Genomic DNA, 10,484 nt, shown 5'->3' with positions numbered 1-10,484 from the left:
TTCAAAATTCCTTAAATTTAGGGATACACGGGAAAAAAATGGAATTGAGTATAAAATATCTTTAATTGAATTGAATTGAATATTGAATCAAGATTCAAATATATTTTATACTCAATTCAATTTTTTTTTCAAGTTTTTTTGTTGAAAATACTTGATTCAAATATATTTTATACTCGAATCAAGTATATTATATACTTGATTCAAGTATATTATTCTTGATTCGAGTATATAATACATTCCATGTACAGTATATAATGTAATTCCATATAAAAACGTCTTCAGAAAGGTCTTAAAAGTGTTTTAAATTCAGACACTTATTTTTCTAGTGTGACTGAAATTGTGAATGTCTTAAAATGCAAGTCAACAAATTTAAGATATTTTTTCTCTCAATTCAAGACGGTCATTTATGACGGCGGCACTGCGACAAGACATTAACCCCACTAAACGTGGAATCATAAGACGTTTTCGGTGCCGTATTTTGATCACAAAAATTCTTTTACCCAAATTTTAAAAAATCTCCAACTCTTTCTACTCTGATAGAATGATTAGTTTATTCCAAACGAGATTCGTTAACTATTAACGAATGGTAGAGTTGAACATGACCAAATGAATATTCGTTGATAGTTAACGAATGGTTCACTTGAATGGCAAAAGTCAACTATTAACGAATGAACATTTTATGAGACAGAATAGGCCCTAACCTCCAACCAAAATCCCTTCGTCAACAATGACTAATCCGTTCTATCAGTGTACGCAAAAAACAAATAAGACATCATTAAGACTCCACGTCTTAATGTTTAATTCCAGCCACTAATTTTTCTAATCAAACCGGAAGAAACTGAAAGCCAACAAGTAATCAAATACCTGAATCTCATTCTCCCAAGAATTTTGGAGTTCACCCAGCTGAGATGAGCCTATAATTCCCATCCATTCGTCTCCACTGACTCACGTGGTATCCCCCGATCTCCCAAGATGGCTGCGCGCATCTTGGGCGTGGTCGTATCTCCCGCAAGCCCGGATTATCACAGTAATCACCTCGATTTCTCAAACGTCACATCGCGATTAATCACCACCGCAAAACAATTTTCGTCGTGTCCTGTGATTTTCGCGTTGTTTGAGGGATCCCCGCGATCTCCACGTTTCTACGTTCCAACGGCACTCGCCGAGGGCAGCCATATTGCCTTTCCCCTTCCACTGCACACACACGGTCCAGCTGACAGCAGTTTCCGAACGTTGCCGCGCCTCATCACGCCACCTCGCACTGTGAAAGGTTCCAATGGAAGTTGTCATGTTTAATCTGCGTAAAAGGTTCAATTTTTCATCAATAACTTTAAAATTAAGAGTTTAGTAAGCCCTTCAATCATTCTTCTGTTGGAAATCTTAGGAATTCCGGCGGAAAAATGAGTTTTTGGAGTTGAGTAGAGTCTATTGATTTTCTGTCTCGTGTGGTTTAGTTCCGTTTCTTGTTTTTTTATTTGCATGAGTAATTGAACTATTGTTTTGAGGTATTTTGGTTGTGAAGACAATTTTATTAGGGAAAAATTGAAATTCGGGCGGTTTTCATCTTCGATTAGAAATTTTGCGATTAAAATTTTTGAATAAAATACTTTCAATTACTATGCGATGATAATAACTGCGGGGAATAATGCATTTGCAACAGAAAAATCGAACTTTGCTTGCGATGAAAAAAATTCATGCATAATCACCGACAAAAAAATCGTTCAAGCTATAAAAAATGTATTTTCCAAGCAAAAAATATGGTAAGTCATACGACGATGAGTTTTTTCTCTCTTATGAAATTGTAATACTCGCCTTCGGTTTGGATTATAGAGTCAGATTCGTTAGGAAAAAATATTATCGGCCTTGTGACATAATTTACTAGTACGTCATAAAATCCGCAAAGTATTTTCTGACGAATGGCAGGAAATACGTCGCCGTCGGCTCGGATTATAAGAGGCATAAACAATTTTTATTTTTCTCATCTTTTGAGATTTCCCCTCACATCTGCCCCTGAACAAATCCAAAGTTTTTTATGAACAAAGTTTTTTCATAACGCACGGAGAAAATTATTTGGTGAATCTCCAGTTCTTGAATTTCAACAACTAGTTGATGAATTTCAACAACCAGTTGGTGAATTTCAACAACTAATTGGTGGAATTTAATAACTATTTGTTGTTGACATTCATCAACTAGTTGGTAATTAATTTTTTCAACAAACAGTTGGTGAATTTTACAACTTTAAAATAGTTGTTAAATTTCACCAAATAGTTGTTGAAATTCACCGACTAGTTGTTGAAAAAATCAATTACCAACTAGTTGGTGAATTTCAACAACAATTTGGTGAAATTTAACCCCTATTTTAAAGTTGTTAAATTGTTGTTGAAAAAATGAATTCCCAAGTAGTTGTTGAATTTCACCAGTGAATTTCACCAAATAATTTTCTCCGTGTGAAATCGAAAAATGCTCGCACTGCCGAAAAAGCCAGCGCAAGCATAAGAGGTTAAAAATAACCTCGTGGTAAATGAGACTGAGAGAGCGTTGAGTTGTTTGCGGGGATTATTTGGAGCCCACGGAGAGGGTAGTCGGGCGTCATGTTGACTCGGCAGTCGCGGTGGAGGCAAGAGCCCTTTGAGAATGCGCGGGCAACTCGGCGCCGCGCGACACTGGTGGGGACGTGCGACGGCCATCTTGCCACACACTTTCATCAAATGGCTCTCTCCCTCTCTCCCTCTCTCTCACTCTCTCCCTCGGGCGGACAGCCTTTCATTCCCCAGCTCAGACGGTTCATCTTTCGGTGGTTCTCTGTTTTACTTGACACTTGCGCTTGACTTTTTTCGCTTTTGGCTTTTCACGTGTGCCTTTGACACGTGCCGCCGTCTGATCTTTAATCCAATTCGGAGTTATCCTTTGGGATGACTATAAGTGAGGGATTAATGGAGGTTGAGGGGAGGGAATTCCTGGAAGTCCTTATTTTTTAAAAATGAAGAGCCCAGAACAATTGAATTTTGTGTCTTTTGAAAATGAAAATTGTATTGGGATGATTCGAATGGGCTTAAAGTAAGCTGTTTTGTCTTTTGGGATTTCCGTCTTTAAGACGTCTTAAATGGAGTTGGGAATTTATTGGGACACTTTTTGAAATTGATTATTCTTTATCGGAAGACAGAAAATTACTGGAATGTCAAGCGTAACTTTTTAAGACAGTGGGGATTAATGGAAGTCTTGAATTAAGACATTTTAATCCGAGTTTATATTTCTCCTGTTAAGATATCTGTGGACTCGCATTTTAGTCCGTTAGAAAAATATTCGTTTACTTTAAATTAGTCATTATCATTCATAATTATTGGTGAATTCTCCATAATTGGAGATTCCCGAAATGTCTTAAATTTTGGGGCACAAATATCTTAAGCCAAATTTATGTCAATTTAAGACACAACCTTCATCAAAGTCACAATAAAACACCAAAAAAAAATTTTTTTTAATCCCACCCTGAGGCATTTTTTATACCTCACGTCCTGAATAAAGATGGCTTATTAAGCCATTCGCCTTTCAATTCCAATCCCAAAAAATGACGAAAAGTCCTGGAATATTTCCCCAGCTGTTGAATCAAATCGACAACTCAACCCCTCAGAATTCAGAAATTTGCCACTGAAATCGCGCCTGAAAATGGCTTTCGCATCCCTCCGACTACGTGAGAATGAACTTTCCTGTTAACTCAATACTTTGCTGCGTTGCCTCGTAGGAACGACTTAAAAAAACACCACAAAAACGTGTAATGATAACGCAGCGGTTGCATTCCCATGCGACGGCACATAATAACGTGACAGACGCCTCGAACGAAGTGGAACGGAAATTGCTTCGAACGCGTTATCAACAGCTAAGCACTATAGTTAGCTCGGTAAAGTCAACTGGGTGCAGCCTCAAACTTAATTGACACTGCATAATAAGGGATACAACAACACTTTTCCTTTTTGATGCATTCAATAATTTTGTAGATGAATGAAATCGTCAAAAGTAAATAATTGACCAAAATTTTGGTTCACACATGTGTTCTCCCAATATATTTTCTTCCCTTTCAGAATTATCAGTTTTCAGAATTTCAAAAAACTTCGGAATTGTAAAGTAAATTGTCCTGAAATCAGAGCTGATTATTACCATTCATGACAATTTTCTCATGTACCTGCGATAATTTCAGTGAAATAAAGATGAATAATTTTTGAGTAGAACAAGTGCTGTTGAATTAATTCAACATCCACGGGCTATCGTTCGATAAGAATAATCACGAGTGCCAGGGAGGTGTCTGTAATCGACACGACAACACAACGAGAGAAGAAATGACCTCGCGAACCCCAACGAGAGATCGTTGTCCATCAGACGAAACTTACTCGTCCCCACTGTCATGTACACAACATTTAACATTTTTATTTTTCGAGTGCGTTGGGCTTATCAATGGATTTATTACGCACTGATTTCTAACGCGTTTCGCATGTACAAATAGTGGAAACATGAGTGAAGAAAGCGGGGAGAGGGAGAAAAAGTACAGAAAAACTTGGGTGACAAGTCACATATATTTTAGAAATGTTCGGTACACTTTTTCAAAAGTCGTCACAGTTTAGTTCAAGTGAAATTTTAAGGAATTTCGGAATTGTCAATGCAGAATTTCAGGGGAAAATCCATGGGAACAGTTCGCTTTTTCATTTTTGTTGAAAAAATCTTGAGTTGAAAAAGTATACGAAAAATTATCATTTTCCCGGGACAATAAAAAAAAATTACTATTCGTCTCGCACTTTTACCCCGATATCGAGTGAATTTTTGAGTGAAACTGAATATTTTCTGCCAAATTCCCTTGAATTTTCCGGGAAATTCCGTTTTAAATGATAATAGTCAGCTTTGATAATCATCTTTACGAAAAGGAAAAAAAATATCTCTCAATAACAGACTATAAAATAATGTTTGTGTACATATTGGGTATGTGTGAACCAAAATTTACGTCAATCGGTTGAGAATTGCGTCATAAAGCGTCACAACCCTATTTTTCATTCTCAACATCAAAACTGAAGTAGTAAACTCGTCACCATAATAAATGAGGCACCAGTGATTTCGGAATTTCAATGCGTTCTCCCTTCGACGAATGAAAATAAAAAAATTCATTAGGATTGGATTTTTCCCGGGCGTTGACATGCGACAGTGCGATATTTCCAAAAGCCTTTCGGCCGCAGCGTTATTGTACACCGACTCGAGCCAAAAAACGAGCGAGTGGAGTGAGCAAGCGAGGTACGTAAGATCGATGGTATCAATATGCAGTAAGTCTGGGCCGGACTGTCCTGCGGTTAATGGAGAAACGTGAAACAAAATAAACAGGGAAAACACTAAAAAAAAACAAAAACAAAGGCATTAAACGTTCGAGTTTCTCTTTCTTCTTACTCCTACCTGTTTACTTCCTACGTTTTAACTCGGTTACAATTTAAAATCCATTTATCTTCTTTACGATTCGTCTCGCGCAATTTCACAATCATGAATTAAGTACTCGGGGGTAGCCAAAAGGCGAATAAAGAACAAGCACTTTGTTCTTTTCTTATCGTTGATGGTTTTTTTAAAGCGCAAACTGACTTGCGGTGTCAAGCGAGAATTATTGCATTATTTATTCTAATTTCAGCCTTGGGCTGTGCCTGAAATAAATTAATGAGTGTTTTCACTACTGAAATAAGGATGCCTTATAAGTTTTTGATATGACGCTCAAGCACTTTGCGGAATTAATTAGAAAGCATTTATTTTCGGCACAAGTTTGGCGAGGCCTTCACTAAATTATTATTATTTTTTTTGGTATTGAGTCTTAAATTAAGCCATTAAAACGGTCCTAATTTAAGACGTCTTATACGACATATTTACGTCTTAAATGTACCCCAATTTGAGACTACAATCTTCTCCGATTAAACGACACATTTCCACGTCTTAAATCTGACTTCAATGCCCTTGAAATTCCGTCACTGTCAATTTAAGACATTGAGACATTCAACCCCAGCTTTCGCCGTAAAAGGATGTGAACGGCAAGCAAAACGGCCATTTTGATAAAGGTGAGAAGTACTCTGGGGTTTGAGTATAACCGTGCTTGAGTTCTTTGAAGGCAATTTTTAGCATTGGGGTATACACGCGAGGGGGGATGTGACTGTATGGGGGGGCATCTCTCGCGTACACATTCGGCTGGAGTGTTGGGAAGCCATGCCGTTTCACGTTGGACGAGGTCGGGAACTCGTTGCCATATCAATATACCTAAGTGAAATGATACGAGTCGGCCGTAAAGACCGACAGTAATGACGCATTAGGGGGTTGGCAGGTCGATTTAGTCGGCTATCAAACAAAGGCGACTTTTTATTGGACTGCGGTAGCACGTGAGGAGAGCAAGAGCGCTCTGTCGGGGGAGGGAGAGAGATGGTTTAAAAAAAGGTTGAAGTATAAACTTAGTCTCAAAAAGCTGGCTCTCCGGTGCACTTGACGCGTGGGGGACAGACACTTTTTGGGGACATTTCACGCGGTTTATTGGCGAGACGATGCATTTAGGGGTATCAAGCGTTTGTGGAAGCCGAAATGAGTGCGTGGGCTTGGACACGATGGTTTAGGGTCAGTCGAGAAAAAACAAACAGAATGGGGTGATGTAGCCACTTCAAATGCTGGGGTCTTGAAGCCTTTTTTATTTCAGATATGATTGAAATTCCAAATGTTTTTAAGTTAACGGTTTTATTGGTAGTTTGGGATTACTTGTGAACAGAGTGTCTTAAATGGGAACCGCTCTGAGAGAAAAATTATATGTTCCCCTGGAGAAACATAAAAATTACTGATTTCAAGAGATCTTGAAGTACGACAACTCTAAAACGGTTTAAAATCGACTTTAAGGTTTAAAAAAAATCATTTTCAACACGTTGGAAATTAAGACTGTCTTAAGACCCTAAATTTCTAAAAAAAAAGACCTATTTTCGATGAAACCACTCATAATGTCTTGAGTCCGTCGAACATTTCAATTTAAGACGCTGAAAATACGTCAATTCCAATGTCATAAACTGTTATATTCAAACGTTTTACCGATAGTTTGGGATTACTTGTGAACATAGTGTCTTAAATTGGAACCGCACTGAGAGAAAAATTATGTTTGCCACGAGAGATGGGAAATATCTGATCTCAGGATAGAAAAAACTACTGATTTCAAGAGATTTTAAAATACGACAACTCTAAAACGACTTAAAATCGACTTTAAGACATGAAAAAATCATTTTCAACACGTTTGAAATTAAGACAGTCTTAAGATTCTAAATTTCCAACAACAAAAAAGACCTATTTTCGATGAACCACTCATAATGTCTTGAATCCGTCTAACATTTCAATTTAAGACGCTAAAAATACCTCAATTCCGATGTCATAAATGTCCTAAAAAAATAAGTTTGACTACCTCCATTTAATCCCCGCTTCCCCTCACGAATGAGTTTATCCCCTCTCTCACTCCCTCGCCCCTCGCGTCAACCTCTTTATCGCCCGTGCTTCTTTGAACTCGTGATTACTAATATAAGTTATGAATATTTTTCAAGCGATTACTCCGTGCGATTACGAACACTCACCCTCTCTGTTCATTATCCACCGCTCCGTGAGAATCAATTAATTCCCATGACCCCCCACTTTTTTTCCTCCTCCCCCCGCCCTCCCAAATCAATAATTTTCCCCTCAGAATTCAAAATTTTCGTTTTCTTACCTCAGGAAAGTCCCGAGGAACAGCTGTGCGGGTGGATGTGGCCGATGGAACGGCCCGAGACAAACTAAACTCCAAGCAATTTAACCCCACTAGTCCCCAGCAGCAATCCAAGCCTCGTCCTTCAACCAGCATAAGGTAAAAAAAAAGTTTTTGCAGGGTAGAAAAAAAGGGGGGCCTCAAATGTGGGTATTTGTGGTGATTGCGAGGTCAGACGGTCGAGGTGGAGTCTATGGCTCTAGCGCGTCCGTCGGCCGAGGCCCCTGGGGCCCAATACAAGAACCGCGCAGGTTCTTTCTTACGACCCTTTCCGGGGTTCCGCGGTCATAAAAATGGCTGGGACCCAACCAGTGTTGTCAAGTGTACGATTTTTATCCTCAAATTTTGAGGAGTTTCTGATAGTTGAGGATGAACTGCGGAAGTCTCGTTTGAGTCTCTCGTTTTGTTTTTTAAGACATGAGTTGTGGGGTTGTGGTTGAAATGAGGTCCTGGCCCTTATGACACTTTTAACCCTTGCTGACCCTTGCGAAACTTTATTTTTTGGGGAATTTTATCCTCATTATCTCTCGTTTTGTTTTTACGGTAAGAAATTTGAAGTTCTGGTTGAAATGAGGTCCTGGGCCTTATGACACTTTTAGCCCTTGCAGACCCTTGAACCCTTCTCTTAATATTTGCTAATTTTCACTTCATAGAAGCCAATTTTTTTTATCATCGTTTTATTATCATCAGAATGTAAGGATTCTGTTTTTCAGGAGCTTCTGGCCCTTATCACACTATTAACCCTTGTCGACCCTTTTTTCCTCTTCTGCGGATTCTTCTCTTAATTATCTCTTTATTTCATTTTCTTATTTTACGAGACTTGGAAGGGATTAATTAGAGACTTTCATAGTCTCAAGTTGAGACGTTTGAAAGTCTCAATTTAAGACATCTGAAAATGTCAGTCCGAGACTTTGAAAAGTTTCAATTGAACTTATAGCTTCCAAAAAAAAGCTCGTTTTATTTTGAATATTCGACAAGTGAATCCGATCTGAAGACCATGAATTTCATCTGGCAACCCCGGAGCCAACACCCCTACAAGCAATGACCGGTCACCCCGTTGAACAGTTTTTTACCGATGACCTCGTCACTGACCCCCTGAGTTTTTTGGTCCCTTCTTTAACAACCCTTGAGACCTTGTCCCCCAGACGAACCGTAAAACCTACTCTGTTGCAGGAAATGCACGACCCCTGTTTATTCTTTCTCCGTGCGTTTTTTACCTAAAAAATCCTTGAATTGCACCCAATGCGTAACCAATGTCGGGGTTTTTTAACGGCCACCATCGAGTGACACTCCTGGAAGGGTGCGGGTGTCCTTGGGCGAAAGCTATTTAACCCAACGGGAGAGTCCCGACTGCGTGACACTTATCCTCTTTTTTACGGAAAAAGTGTTTTCGTCAGGTATGTGGGACAGCAACGAGATAGGGGAGTACGACTTTTTTCAGTTTTAGCTAGACAGCCGCCAGAGCAGAAGCGCTCGGAGCGACTGAGCAATTCCAGAGTTCTTGCGGTGAGTAAACGCTCAGTGTGCACTTGTAACAATTTTTTCGCCCATTTTTCTTACCAATGTTCAGGCAAAATTGGCTCTGCTAAAAGACTGTACGTTCCACGAGAGAATATTTGTTGGAGTGGAACCGATTTTCTTGAGGGAAATTAGCCAACTTGATAGAAGGAAATTTAATATCTTTCACAAAAATTAAATTTTTGTCGTGATCATCGGAAATATCCCTAGAAGAATTCGAACTGTTGGCAGGAAAAAATATAATCTATTGTACGACAATCATTTCATTTCAGAGAACTCCATAGGTTTATACTACAGAAAGAATACATTGACGAGAAAAAAAATATTCTTTCCTCGTCAATGTATTCTCTCGAAAATTCCTGGAGAAATTCTATGGAATTGTCGAACTGAATTGTTTAGGGCTAGAAAATCCTGAAATCGGTTTGGGGGTAGCTAGTATTTGGATAAACATCTTCCATCAGTAAAATTCTAGACCCGATACAAAGGAGCAACTCAACCGATGGTAAACAACATTATATTCCCCGATTATCTCCACTGTAATACACATAATACGCGATAAGGATGTTTTTCACGCCCCTCTTATCCTTGACGTACGTGAGAAAACGCGCAACGCCGAGTGATTTTACGATGGCATTACCGATATGACTTTCGCACGTCCATGGAGAATCATAATTGATTTTGCCCCACACCTCCAGCAATCCAGAAGTACTTAATTACAGGTGATCCCGCGCACTGTGTTACCGCATGATCCTTAACCTTCGATGTAATAAACCGCTCTATTACGATTCGCTCCGCCACGCGGAGGGTATATCACTCGATTTCGCAGACTATCTGAGGTCTTTCCTGGTGCCAAGCTTGCGTGGAGAGCAAAATTTATAAAAGAAAGTTCTGCAAAAAAAAATATAAGTCCCCAAAACGCAATTCCCATTTCACACATCTGTTGTAGACATTGTTCAGACACCAAAAAACGTCTGAATAACACGAAAATTTGTCGGAATTTCAAACATAGTGATACCGCGAAGCGCGAGACAAACGAGACGAGAGACATGACGAGACGAGACGAGACGAGATGAGACACGACGAGAGGAGACAAACGAGAGCATCTCTCAATTATCGACGAGGCGAGAGAAGAAATTGCTCTCGTATTTCGATACGAGACGAGAGAATAGTGTCCTGCCAACGAGACGAGACGAGA

At 39.2% G+C, this 10,484-nt stretch overlaps 1 long non-coding RNA gene across 1 annotated transcript in view; it reads left to right on the top strand.

Moving 5' to 3' along the window:
• The first annotated feature begins 1,238 nt into the window (after positions 1–1,238).
• The window catches only part of LOC107039077, a 72,045-nt gene continuing 62,799 nt past the window's right edge, over positions 1,239–10,484 (top strand). The window contains exons 1-2 of the long non-coding RNA XR_001460943.1: positions 1,239–1,308; positions 7,741–7,870. This is a non-coding gene — a long non-coding RNA (uncharacterized LOC107039077). The remainder of the gene's footprint in view (positions 1,309–7,740; positions 7,871–10,484) is intronic.

Source organism: Diachasma alloeum, unplaced genomic scaffold (assembly GCF_001412515.2).
Source record: "Diachasma alloeum isolate Michigan unplaced genomic scaffold, Dall2.0 Dall_scaffold_00291, whole genome shotgun sequence".
NCBI lineage: Eukaryota > Metazoa > Arthropoda > Insecta > Hymenoptera > Braconidae > Diachasma > Diachasma alloeum.
This window is presented reverse-complemented; position numbering and strand designations above follow the sequence as displayed.